The sequence below is a fragment of the Schistocerca cancellata genome, chromosome 6, assembly GCF_023864275.1.
Source record: "Schistocerca cancellata isolate TAMUIC-IGC-003103 chromosome 6, iqSchCanc2.1, whole genome shotgun sequence".
Taxonomy (NCBI): domain Eukaryota; kingdom Metazoa; phylum Arthropoda; class Insecta; order Orthoptera; family Acrididae; genus Schistocerca; species Schistocerca cancellata.
In genome coordinates, this window is record NC_064631.1 from 597797759 (window position 1) to 597810265 (window position 12507).

General features: G+C 42.4%; 1 pseudogene; it reads right to left on the minus strand.

Annotated features, from left to right (window-relative positions):
• Window positions 1-6976: 6976 nt before the first annotated feature.
• LOC126089506 (5S ribosomal RNA) lies at window positions 6977-7094 on the minus strand (annotated as a pseudogene).
• Window positions 7095-12507: the final 5413 nt, after the last annotated feature.

Here is a 12507-nt window from a genome sequence, read left to right on the forward strand (position 1 = left end):
AAGTCATTATATATATATATATATATATATATATATATATATATATATATATATATATATATATATATATATATATAAGTTCGTGACATCCGGTCTTACAAATTTCGTTATTCTGTCGGACACAGACCAGATCGTCCGCTCTCAAAACTCCGCCATCTCTCTCCCCACATCCACCACTGCTGGCGGCTCACCTCCAACTGCGCGACGCTACGCGCTGTTCACATCCAACTGCCCAACACTACAATAGCAAATATTCCAACAATGCAAATCAGCCACAAACTGCGCACAGCACAGTCAGTGATTTTCATGCAGAGCGCTACGTGGCCCTACCAACATAAAAACCTAAACAGCCTACTTACAGTGCCTCGACAGCAGAGCTCGTGGGCGAATCAAGCGACGCATTAGGTGGGCCATGCGACGCGCTAGATGCTGCTCCACCGCCACACCCCGAGGCAGCAGCCGGAAGATGGCTGTCCATAGCCAAAAGCGCCTGCAGCTGTTCGTAAAATGCGACCAAGTCCTCCTGCGTCAACATACAGCATGTACGCATACTATCCGTCCCAGTACCGCAATGAAAACAGAGGAAAAACTAAATGCTGCTCTCTCGCGCTCTGCTCTGTATGTGTGTAGCAAGTGACAGTGCGAACCTGACTCCACTCCTGGCACCACATCCATCAGGTAATCATACTCATCCGCCGATAGTGCTGTCGGTTGAAAGAGAATTAGTGTATTGGTGGGGGCGGAGATGCTTCCGCCAACAGGCACAAAGCACAGCAGGGCGCAGACACTTTCGCAATTCAGTGCCCGCAGGCAGCTCAGTTCAGTTCCTGCAGCTCAGCCGTTTCTACTTTCTTGATTTACGCTACGGAACACAGTTTCGGAAATTAAGCTTAGAAAATAACAATACCTACTTATTAGTCGTTGTAAACGGAGAATTAGGACAGTCAAATGAGTGTCTGCAGATTTAGTTTCATTCACAGTGACAATATCATAGACAGCCAAGAGACAGAAAAGTTATTTAGATACCATTACCATAGGTGTAGGTCAAGTGCCTCACATCCAACTGTTACCACAAGTTAAGCAAAATTTGTATCATACATTTAAACATATTATTGGTTTTTCTCAGTCTATTGCCACATTTCTTTTCTGCTGTTGCCTTGAAAAGCTAGTGTATAATTTGATAGCACCAACGCGCAAACAGTCACTTATTTTAGTGATCTATTGCTGAAACACATTCTCGACTACTGTGGATGTTTTGAGAGAATTAATAGTAACGGACAGTTACAACAGCTCATCACATACGAATTTTTTAACACATCTGAAACCAAGTACCCACTCAATGTGAGCTACCAATTTTACTTTAGGGCAAAGAGATGTGAAAACATTCATAAATTGAGGATAGGTCACCGAACAATCGGGGGATGAATTCTGGAATTTACTTGGAGAAACAGGAAAACGATCAAATAGATCAGGGAACATACTGGAGTATCAGTCGTAATTATGAGTGTCACCAAGATGGAATGCAGTTGTGCCGGAGATGTAACTATGTGAATAGATGTTATACAGACCAAGAATGTTTTTCGTTGGATTCCGAGATGTAAATAGATAGCGAGATGAAGTGGGTATATGACATTAAAAAAATGTACGAGCTCTAACTATGCTAGAAGTCAATAGTTCTTGGAGAAATCTGATAGCGGCGTTTGTGAAGCAGTGGATGAAGATTGGCTGCTGTTTATAACACTCCCGTCTGCTACTGCTATACCATAACCTTAAAGTTGGAGGCAGGTTGTGAAATAAAACTATCTTACTAAAGCAATTATGGTATAACGTAACAGAACAGTGTTACCCTCTGAGAGGAATTTTGCTAGGTTGACCGTGTTGTACCTAATGAAGATGGCTTATCGGAAATGAAAGTCAGAATTACGTAAATATTCGAACAGTAACAAACAATATTTTTGCCTAGCTATACTGTTTAAAGAATAAGGAAAACGGTCGCCAGCCTAATTAGGCAAGAGAAAGATTAACGTTCTCGTTTAAGAAAGTAGGTATGAGTAACTTTAATGGACAAACACCATCTATAGTTGGCCACACGCGAGTGCAATGAACTCTGACACATACATATGTTTACGGAAAGATTGAAGCTAGCAGCTAGAGCAGCACAAACTATTTGCAAAAATATAACAGATACCGAAACACTCTATTACTTTCAGGACTTGTTCAAACTGAATGGTCTTTATAACATTACTATTAACATTCACTGCAGGATCATAAATTGGACATAGGTTAAGTCTCTCTCAGTTAAATACTTTACTATTTGAAATGGAAGTTAATTGGAATCCACTAACAGGTTGCTTCTCACTATCTTTTGAATAAAGAAATTATGGTTTTCATAGATAGTGGTCTTCCCATTACTTGTTACCTAGCATTAACATAATAGATAAACGGTGGATCCTGTTATACTATTAATATGCACTTCCAATACACAAGAGAGACAAACACTTAGCAATCATGAACATATAATTTTCTACTATTGCAGTTTTCCACTTTTACTACAGCGAAACACAATGTTGACAAAATTGCAAGAAACTGACTCACCTTTTAGAATTTACTACAGACAGCAATGTGATCATTTACTAAGCAAAACTTTATAAGCCTCAGTCTTAAGAACTTTTAATTTTGAAGTTGGCAATAGCACTTTAATAAGCAGTTTTAATAGGAAAATTATTTTCAGCAAACAACATTTACTTTAGCTCAGTCTCTTGCCACATTAACTTTAACTTTCTTTTTACTATGTTGAAGAGGCATTAATTAGAAAAAAACTGGTTTTTAATGTTCTTTCAGTAGGGACACTCGGTAATCACATTAGTTCAAACGGAGAGGAACCTGAGAGGTGTTATGATGAGGAGAAAAATCAGGATAGGTACATAAATTCAGATATAAATTACCTTATATTTGAGCACACTAACACATCCATTAAGCTGATCCTTCACTGTACATCATTGTAGTATTCCGATGCAATGATTGCGCAATGTGGTGGCAACTGCATGTTGGTAGGTGGAATTGCAGGTAGAATTGCTGGACTCTGTCCCTTCTTGGTGGCGATGATCGATACCAATCCCAGAATCGTTCCAGCTATTTATCCATCCATCCGAGGCATTGGATAGTGGCAGGAAAAGCCTCTCTCGGAACCAGCACAATATACAACTTTTAGATGGCAGTGCACAGTTTGGTAGCTAGTCCCCGACTGACTCTTGTTCCACCTTTCCTACCTAGGCCAACCACAATTTGCGCGCGCTACACAGTTCTGTTCCTGAGGGGAACCACTACACCTTTTACATACAAACTAACTAAGAATCCTAAGTGAAGGTCAGCAATTTACATAACAGCAACCAAACGCATTAAATAACACAGAACATTTGCACATATTAACATTTCTACAAAAAATTACTCACACAGATATTACAATTATATATAGTAAGTTTTGTTCCCTCCAAATGGGACAAAGAATTTAAATGACAGATATACTACATTGCATAGAATCAAATCATGACATTAAAGTTTTAACAAAGAAAGGAGTAAACAATTTTGAGTTGTCTATTCAATCAAACATATTTACAGAACAATTACTATTAAAAACAGTCTTGATCACGATTTATTTAACAAGGTGACCGGTTTCAACCACTACTGTGGTCATCTTCAGACCATTGAGTAGGAACCTCTTTCTGTTGGAGAATCACTAGTGATTCTCCAACAGAAAGAGGTTCCTACTCAATGGTCTGAAGATGACCACAGTAGTGGTTGAAACCGGTCACCTTGTTAAATAAATCGTGATCAAGACTGTTTTTAATAGTAATTATTTATAAGACATTGATCACTGCTGTTCCCGTAATGCATTCAAAAGTAATATATTTACATAAGCTCAACGATGTAACATTAAATAAAACAAAAGCAAAATAAATCTGAACAGCATAAGAGCTATGGTGTTACATGTTGATAGAAAAACACTGTATCAGTGTGTAGCAGGCGCCGCTTGATGGCCCTCTCGACTCTGCTGACCGTGGCCGGCCGGTGTGGCCGTGCGGTTCTAGGCGCTTGAGTCTGGAACCGCGTGACCGCCACGGTCGCAGGTTCGAATCCTGCCTCGGACATGGATGTGTGTGATGTTCTTAGGTTAGTTTGATTTAAGTAGTTCTAAGTTCTAGGAGACTGATGAACACAGATGTTAAGTCCCATAGTGCTCAGAGCCATTTGAATCAACCATTCTGCTGATCGTGTCTGTGTTGCGCCTTAGACGTAGGCTGCCCGCAGCTCGACGTTGGCCAGCTAATTACACGCTGGAGCTGTTGCGCTACCCGTCGACTGCGACCCGAGTACCCCTTGCGTCCCTACTGCTCTGGTATCGCACAACGCACGACCGATCAGGGAACACCCGGCAGCCGGTAGCAATTATACGCTTTCTCGCTGACCTGACGGTTGCCACTGAGCGGTGCGCTGAAACGTATGAGGAAGAAAAAGGGAGGTGTGCGGTTTAACGACCTGACGGCACGAGTTAATTAGCGACGGGGCGGTGGCTCTGGCCAAAGACGGCAGAGGGATATCGACTGCAGCTTCTCAAAGTCACACTCCCAGCATTCTCCTTAACTGATTTAGGAAAAGTAAAAAAAAAAAGTTGGGCATCAATGGATACAATGGGATTTGAACCACACTGTGCCCTAATGCGAGTCCAGTGTCTTATTAGTGCAGCACCTCTCTCACTGTGGAGCGCAGAAGAAACCAGACTATCTCAGATGAGAGCCTCGTAGTTTAATTTTTCTCTGTCAGTATGGCGCTAATCAATATTGTTGAATCCTGCCTAGTCGTCAAAGATGAGGTGTGTATGAAACCTGATTCTCGGATCGCTAGACAACGATTCCAGCAAATCGTATTAATAAATTTTATTAATAAAGGAGATGATTAAAATACTTAACTTTGTGTTAAACAGATGTGTCGCAAGCATTAAGCGACAGACAAAATAAGCAATGTTTTTCAGTATATAAATTCCTAAGTCGCTTGTCTTGAAGTGCGTAATGCTGGTGACTGCTGTAGAAGTGGTCCACGTCTAGTCGGCGCGGCGCTTATGTCCTCTTCGCACAGAGGCCGCTGCTGTTGCGTTGTCGTCCTGGAGAGGGGTCGGTCAGCGTGCATTTGGCTCACGTCTTCTTCACAGCCCTCTCTGCTCTCTCGTTTCCCACTGGCGTGCCGGCGCTTGACTTCACGCTGTAACAAATATCATCTCAATATTCAACAGGATTATGTAGTGCATAACATTATGTTAAAGGTCTACCATTTTATTTGAATAGTAGATGATGAAAGCATCCTTGTCAAGCGGAACAAATAATCACCCACAGGGAAAATAGTATATCTTGTTTCTGTAAAACTTATTAACTGGTTTTGTAGAAATAAACAACTTTCGAATATAGAAACAAGAGGAAAGAAAGTCATGTCATTCAAGATTGCCCAGCCTCCTAGTAATATAGTGTCCAATTAAAAATATTGCACAGCGTAGACAGTTTTAGTGCTGTGGGCTTGATGTTGCTGAAAACTTAAACCATATAGTAGTCCTGCAGAAGGGATTAGTTGCAGGTATTGTTGCCATAATTGTCAGCTTTCAGAATATGTGTATCAGTACGTCAATACCTTCCGCACGTTTTTATTCACTGATGTCCCTCATAAATATTCTGGGGTAGTTCATTGCACACAGAATTTAATTAGAATAACATGTGGAGGTTTACATACAAACATCTTGCAGACATATCTTCAACCAAGCAAAAACATTAATCACAGCCTCAGAATCTATTTACCAATATTATTATCAAGAAGATTATTAAGCTGTAAGAAAATGGGAAGTGAACATATGCAGACTGAAACGACGAATGAAAATTTGTACCAAGGCCAGGACTCGAACCCGCGTCTCCTGATAACTAGGCAGAAGCGCTAACCACAGCGTCATCCTGGCACAGCAGCTTTGGAAACCTGCGCGACTACCCTATCACGGCTCCCTGTTCAGTCCAAATTCAATTCAGTCCTCAAACCATTTGGTATGCCCCCTAAACTCACACAGCAATGGATTGGAGAGAGAGGCGTGCTAAGGTAGTCCGAGCAAGTGCGCAAAGTTAGTGTGCCAGGTTGGCGTACTGGTTACGGCATCTGCCTACTGAGCAGGACGCCTTGGTTCTAATCCTAACGTCGGTAGATATCTTCATTCGTCGCTTCAGTCTGCATATATTCACCATAGATGTTTCAGACTTGAAAAGGTCTCTGGAACAATATCGTTTCATTTGATTAAAATGGGAAGTCTTTCGTGAGAAACCCATAACCAGCACAGTACAATGTCAAAGACAATAATAAAAAACCGGATACTGACCTTTGAGCACGTGAGTATCTTCCTTACTCTCCTCAAAGGACGGATCACACCCTAGGGCGTGACGAATATAAATCGTGTTCCTAAAACAGCTAAACCCTCAGAAGCCCAATCACAGGGAATAACCGTAGAATCTACAACTTTAAATTAGTAATAAACTTAGGCCTCTCTATGCTCGATCCGTTATATTCAGTTTGACCAAACCCGTGATTCTGTGGAAGAAACTTCGTAATGTGAAATTGAAAGACAAAATGAGAAAAATTTTTTTCAGTTTCCAGCTGACAAACACATCAGCCAGCCCCCATGAGGCAATAAAATATCGCCCACGAGCACTCCAAGACCACGTATCTATACACGACATACAAGCAGCAGCAGCACTCCGTCTTCAGGCCACAAGTGGCCCATCGGGACCAATCGACCGCCGTGTCATCCTCCGGTGAGGATGTGGATAGGAGGGGCGTGTGGTCAGCACACTGCTCTCACGGGTGTTACGATGGTTTTCTTTGACCGGAGCCGCCACTATTCGGTCGAGTAGCTCCTCAGTTGGCAGCACGAGGCTGAGTGCACCCCGAAAAATGGCAACAGCACATGGTGGCCCGGATGGTCACCCATCCAAGTGCTGGCCACGCCCAACAGCGCTTAACATCGGTGATCTGACGGGAACCGGTGTATCCACTGTGGCAAGACCGTTGCTCCACACCACAGCCAATTTCCACCGCAAACACGCGACAGTACAGACAGCAGGACAAGCAATAACGAGAATCTATTCTGAAGCGACAGGTGACAATGGTATCAGCACAACAACGATAAAATTTCTCGTGGAGACTTGAAACACGTCAGCATCATGCGCTCGGAACTGTTTCATAATTCATATTTTCCGCGCAAGCGCTCTCTGCGAAGGTCACTTGTTACGAATGTCTTACAAGAATCGATAGACAAATGGCAAACATCTGTGTGCCACCTCATCTTAGTGAGCTCTGTTACTTGGACCGGCGTGAGACAATTCGTTTTCTGGCATACTCAGAACCCTGGAAGTCACTCTTGCTGCTGTTCCCTGAGTCCGGTGTAGTCATGGTGACGATGCTTCAGTGTTTCAGCATGTCGTTTGGGTGAGACTGCTTCTAGTTGCGAGTGCTAATCAGATATGTGATTCGCGGTCCGTTCATGGTTTACGGTTCAAAGGTTCGAATAATGTCTAGTCAAGGTAATTCCTTGAAACGCGTGTTTGACGATGTGCTACGGGACTTAGTGATTCCTTATTGAGGCTTTAGTATCCACGCGCACATGTGGTTGCCAACATTCAGTTACAGCTTTTTATCCGGGAATGGAAATACCTGCATTTCTCTCGTAAAAGGCATTAAAATTTTTGTAGATTTCATTATAGGCGTAATCATAAGTTATTTATGAATTTAGGCCTCAGTTGTATTACTGAACTATACTGTCCATAGAGGACTACAACTTTTGTATTATTTATTCTCCAGCATTATAGCGTTCATTTAATGAAATTTTTCGTTCTCGTTATATTGAAGTACCCTACTGCCCATTAAAATTGCTACACCAAGAAGAAATGAAGATGATAAATGGGTATTCGTTGGACAAATATATTATACTAGAAATGACATGTGGTTACATTTTCACGCAATTTGGGTGCATAGATCCTGAGAAATCAGTACCCAGAACAACCACCTCTGGCCGTAATAACGGCATTGATACGCCAGAGCATTGAGCCAAACAGAGCTTGGATGGCGTGAACAGGTACAGCTGCCCATGCAGCCTCAACACGATACCACAGTTCATCAAGAGTAGTGACTGGCGTATTGTGACGAGCCAATTGCTCGGCCACCATTGACCAGACGTTTTCAATTTGTCAAAGAAATGGAGAATGTGTTGGCTAGGGCAGCAGTCGAACATTTTCTCTCTCCAGAAAGGCCCGTACAGCACCTGCAACATGTGGTCATGCATTATCCTGCTGAAATGTAGGGTTTCACAGGAATCGAATGAAGGGCGGAACGCCGGCCGGAGTGGCCTAGCGGTTCTAGGCGCTACAGTCTGGAACCGCGTGACTGCTGCGGTCGTAGGTTGGAATCCTGCCTCGGGCATGGATGTGTGTGATGTCCTTAGGTTAGTTAGGTTTAAGTAGTTCTACGTTTTAGGGGACTGATGACCACAAATGTTAAGTCCCATTGTGCTCAGAGCCATTTGAACCATTTTTTGAAAGGTAGAGCCACAGGTCGTAACATATCTGAAATGTAACGTCAACTGTTCAAAGTGCCGTCGATGCGAACAAGAGGTGACAGAGGCGTGTAACCAATGGTACCCTACACCATCACGCCGAGTGATACGCCAGTACGGCGATGACGAATTCACGCTTCCAATGTGCGTTCACCGCGATGTCGCCAAACACTGATGCGAGGTACATGATGCTGTAGACAGAACCTGGATTCATCCGAAAAAAAATGACGTTTTGCCATTCGTGCACCCAGGTTCGTCGTTGAGTACACTATTGCAGGCGCTCCGGTCTGTGATGCAGCGTCAAGCGTAACCACAGCCATGGTCTCCGAGCTGATAGTCCATGCTGCTGTAAACGTCGTCGAACTGTTCGTGCAGATGGTTGTTGTCTTGCAAACGTCCCCATCTGTTGACTCAAGAATCGATACGTGTCTGCACGATCCGTTACAGCCATGCGGATAAGATGCCTGTCATCTAGACTGCTAGTGATACGAGGCCGTTGGGATCCAGCACGGCGTTCCGTATTACCATCCTGAACCCACCGATTCCATATTCCGCTAACAGTCATTGGATCTCGACCAACGCGAGCAGCAATGTCGCGATACGATAAACCGCAATCGCGATACGCTACAATCCGACCTTTATGAAAGTCGGAAACGTGATTGTACGCATTTCTTCCCCTTACACGAGGCATCACAAGAACGTTTCACCAGGCAACGCCGGTCAACTGCTGTTTGTGTATGGGAAATCGGTTGGAAACTTTCCTCCTGTCAGCACGTTGTAGGTGTCGTCACCGGCGCCAACCTTGTGTGGATGCTCTGAAAAGCTAATCATGTGCACATCATAGCATCTTCTTCCTGTCGGATTAATTTCGCGTCTGTGGCACGTCACCTTCGTGGTGTAGCAATTTTAATGGCCAGTAGTGTAGAGACTTTTCCTTTGTTCCCCAATACAGCCATACGGCATTATTCGTTCATACTGATTCGAGATGGTCTCATGGTGCCTAACCTCATTTTCTTGGGAATTGGCGTGCCTGCTATCTATCGTAAGATTTTTCAGCAGTCAGGTAAGATATCGTGGCAGTGATCCCGAGACGCAGCTTGGAGGGACAGCTTAATAATTTTCATGTCCGCTACTGACCCTCGCTTTGAAAATTCGGAGTGATGTATGTAAAACAACAAACAAACACTATTGGCCGTCACGGATCTAGCCTATAAGGCAAGATTCATCTCACTCTTGGTCATTGTCTAAGCGCAAGGTGTGCGTAATATTCAGTCGGTGTTAGTTGGAAATGCTTTACAGAAAACAAACAGATTGCACTTACGCAACTTCTATCACGTCTTGGTACTGGTTGACGAGTGAGATTTGCGTTATCCAGTGTTACATGTAATTAAATTGATATAAAATTCAGGATGCAGCTTACTCAAAATTTATTTGAACTTTCATTAAGACTTTAATAGATACGTGGTAGCTTTCAAGCTTAGTATCAATCTTGACAGCCATATTTAATTTTTTCTTCAGTGAATGGGATACGTCCTAATCAATGGAAATGAAGCGTAGACCGACGTATATCTAAAGATGAAAATGCAAATACACCTCGTGATCCCGCTCAATCAGAATTTCACCCGCTGTGTTCAAGCCCCTGGACCAAACTGTTAGCGATCAGCTGACTGAAACACACATTTAGTTCATCTAAAAATATCACCCTTTCGTTTCGCAAACGCCATTGAACAAACACAGTACCAATGACGATAAGCAACGACCATAGATACGGCACTGACAACTGTGAGGCCACAAAGTTGATATTACAGGTCTTTGGCAAAGCATTTGGTGTCGTTAACTTTGACATGCTGCTCAAAAAAATGCAGCAACTAAAACATTCAAATGGTCCACAGAAGCACTCAGGAATACGACACTGGTCAGTATCGAGCCTACTATTGCTCTCCTTGAATGACAATTTTTCGTCCATAATATCTCGCAAATTTATTTCTATGCTGATGATCTCCAGCGTTAGTGAAGTTCAAGACCTGTCATTAAGGACACAAAACCTAGGTCTAAACCAAGAAACGAAAGGTTCAAGTATTGATTTATCTTATTCACAGTCAATCAATCCTAAATTCCTCGTCGTCAATTCTTCTTGAGGGTACCCCAATAACGAATCAGAGAACGGCGAAGAATCTCGGCGTAATTCTGCATGAACACCTCAGACAGTCAGAAAATACTATCGCCACAAGCGTTAACAGTTTCAATTGCTTCTATGCCCTCCAGGAGATTCGGAAAATTACTTACGCACTTCGGAAAATTACTTATCCACTCATTCCGACTGGTGAACCGTCACTATTGCAATGTACTCCAACAAAGCACGAGTAGTAAAAGTAAGCACGACTATGATTAGCTTTGAATGTGTGCGTTACCTCTACAGCAGCTATTTGTTCTCTTTCGCTCGGTGAAGTAAATACTTTTTCTTTCGAGTTGCGCTTCTTTTCTTTTTCGTTTTTCATCCAGTCTCCACATTCTTCTTTCGTTACATGATAGGTAAGGACCATCTTTAGGTCATTAATTTAGCTTTATGCTTTCTTCAGAACTCTTTCATGTGTGCACTTTGTTCTTTCCTGTCTCCTGCTCTTAATTTTTTCTCTGTTTATTCTTCTTCTTCTTCTTATTATTATTATTATTATTACTGTCAAATTTTTCTCTTGGAAACCTTCCCACCACCTCGTTTTGTTTCCAAATTTTATTCTGTCTCCAATGTCTTGCTTATTTATGCTAATTTGTTCTAGGGGCCGGCCGGTGTGGCCGAGCGGTTCTAGACGCTTTAGTCTGGAACCGCGCTACCGCTACGGTCGCAGGTTCGAATCCTGCCTCGGGCATGGATGTGGGTGATGTCCTTAGGTTAGTTAGGTTTAAGTAGCTCTAAGTTCTTGGGGACTGATGACCTCAGCAGTTAAGTCCCATAGTGCTCAGAGCCATTTGAACCATTTTGTTCTAGGGCATCATGTCCTTTCTTACGACTGCTGGGTTTATCTTTTAGTTTTTCAAACTGTCATACAGATTTTCTTGTCAGTGTGTTGGAACTCATCCTTTGAATATATTTTTCGTAATTTTGCGTGTAATTTCTTCTACATGATTGTACACTCCTGCGTTATTTCTTAATTTAGACCGGCCGAAGTGGCCGTGCGGTTAAAGGCGCTGCAGTCTGGAACCGCAAGACCGCTACGGTCGCAGGTTCGAATCCTGCCTCGGGCATGGATGTTTGTGATGTCCTTAGGTTAGTTAAGTTTAACTAGATCTAAGTTCTAGGGGACTAATGACCTCAGCAGTTGAGTCCCATAGTGCTCAGAGCCATTTGAGCCATTTGAATCTTTATTTAAATGGTTCTGCCATAGATCTCTTTCCTAATATCTCTCATATCATTTCTTTCTTTTTCCTGAATTTTTAATTTCCTTTAGTTGATCCTAAACTAGTGTTTCTGATGCATATGTGGATTCTGCCCGAATTACTGTCTCGTAATGATGGATTTTGTATTTCTGGAGAATGATTTTTATTATAAAAATTTTTGTTAAGTGAAATGCAATATCCATCTTCCGTAATTTCGCTCTGTGACTTCTCGTAGATACTTAAATGTGCCTGTCCATCTGTTATTTACATCAGTTCTGTTTAATTTTATTGTATTTTCGAAGGGTGGTTTCTTCTCATGTACTTACTACTTTTTAATATTGTTCTCTTTATTTTTGTTCTTTCCCGCGTTTCTCTTTACCTTCCTCTCCCATTTCGTCCCTAAAGACCTCACCTGCCAGGGTCCATCAATCTATCTGTGAATTATCTCTCTTACTTCATCCTGCGAAACAAAACATGAAGTGCATCTTCTTCGCGCTGTA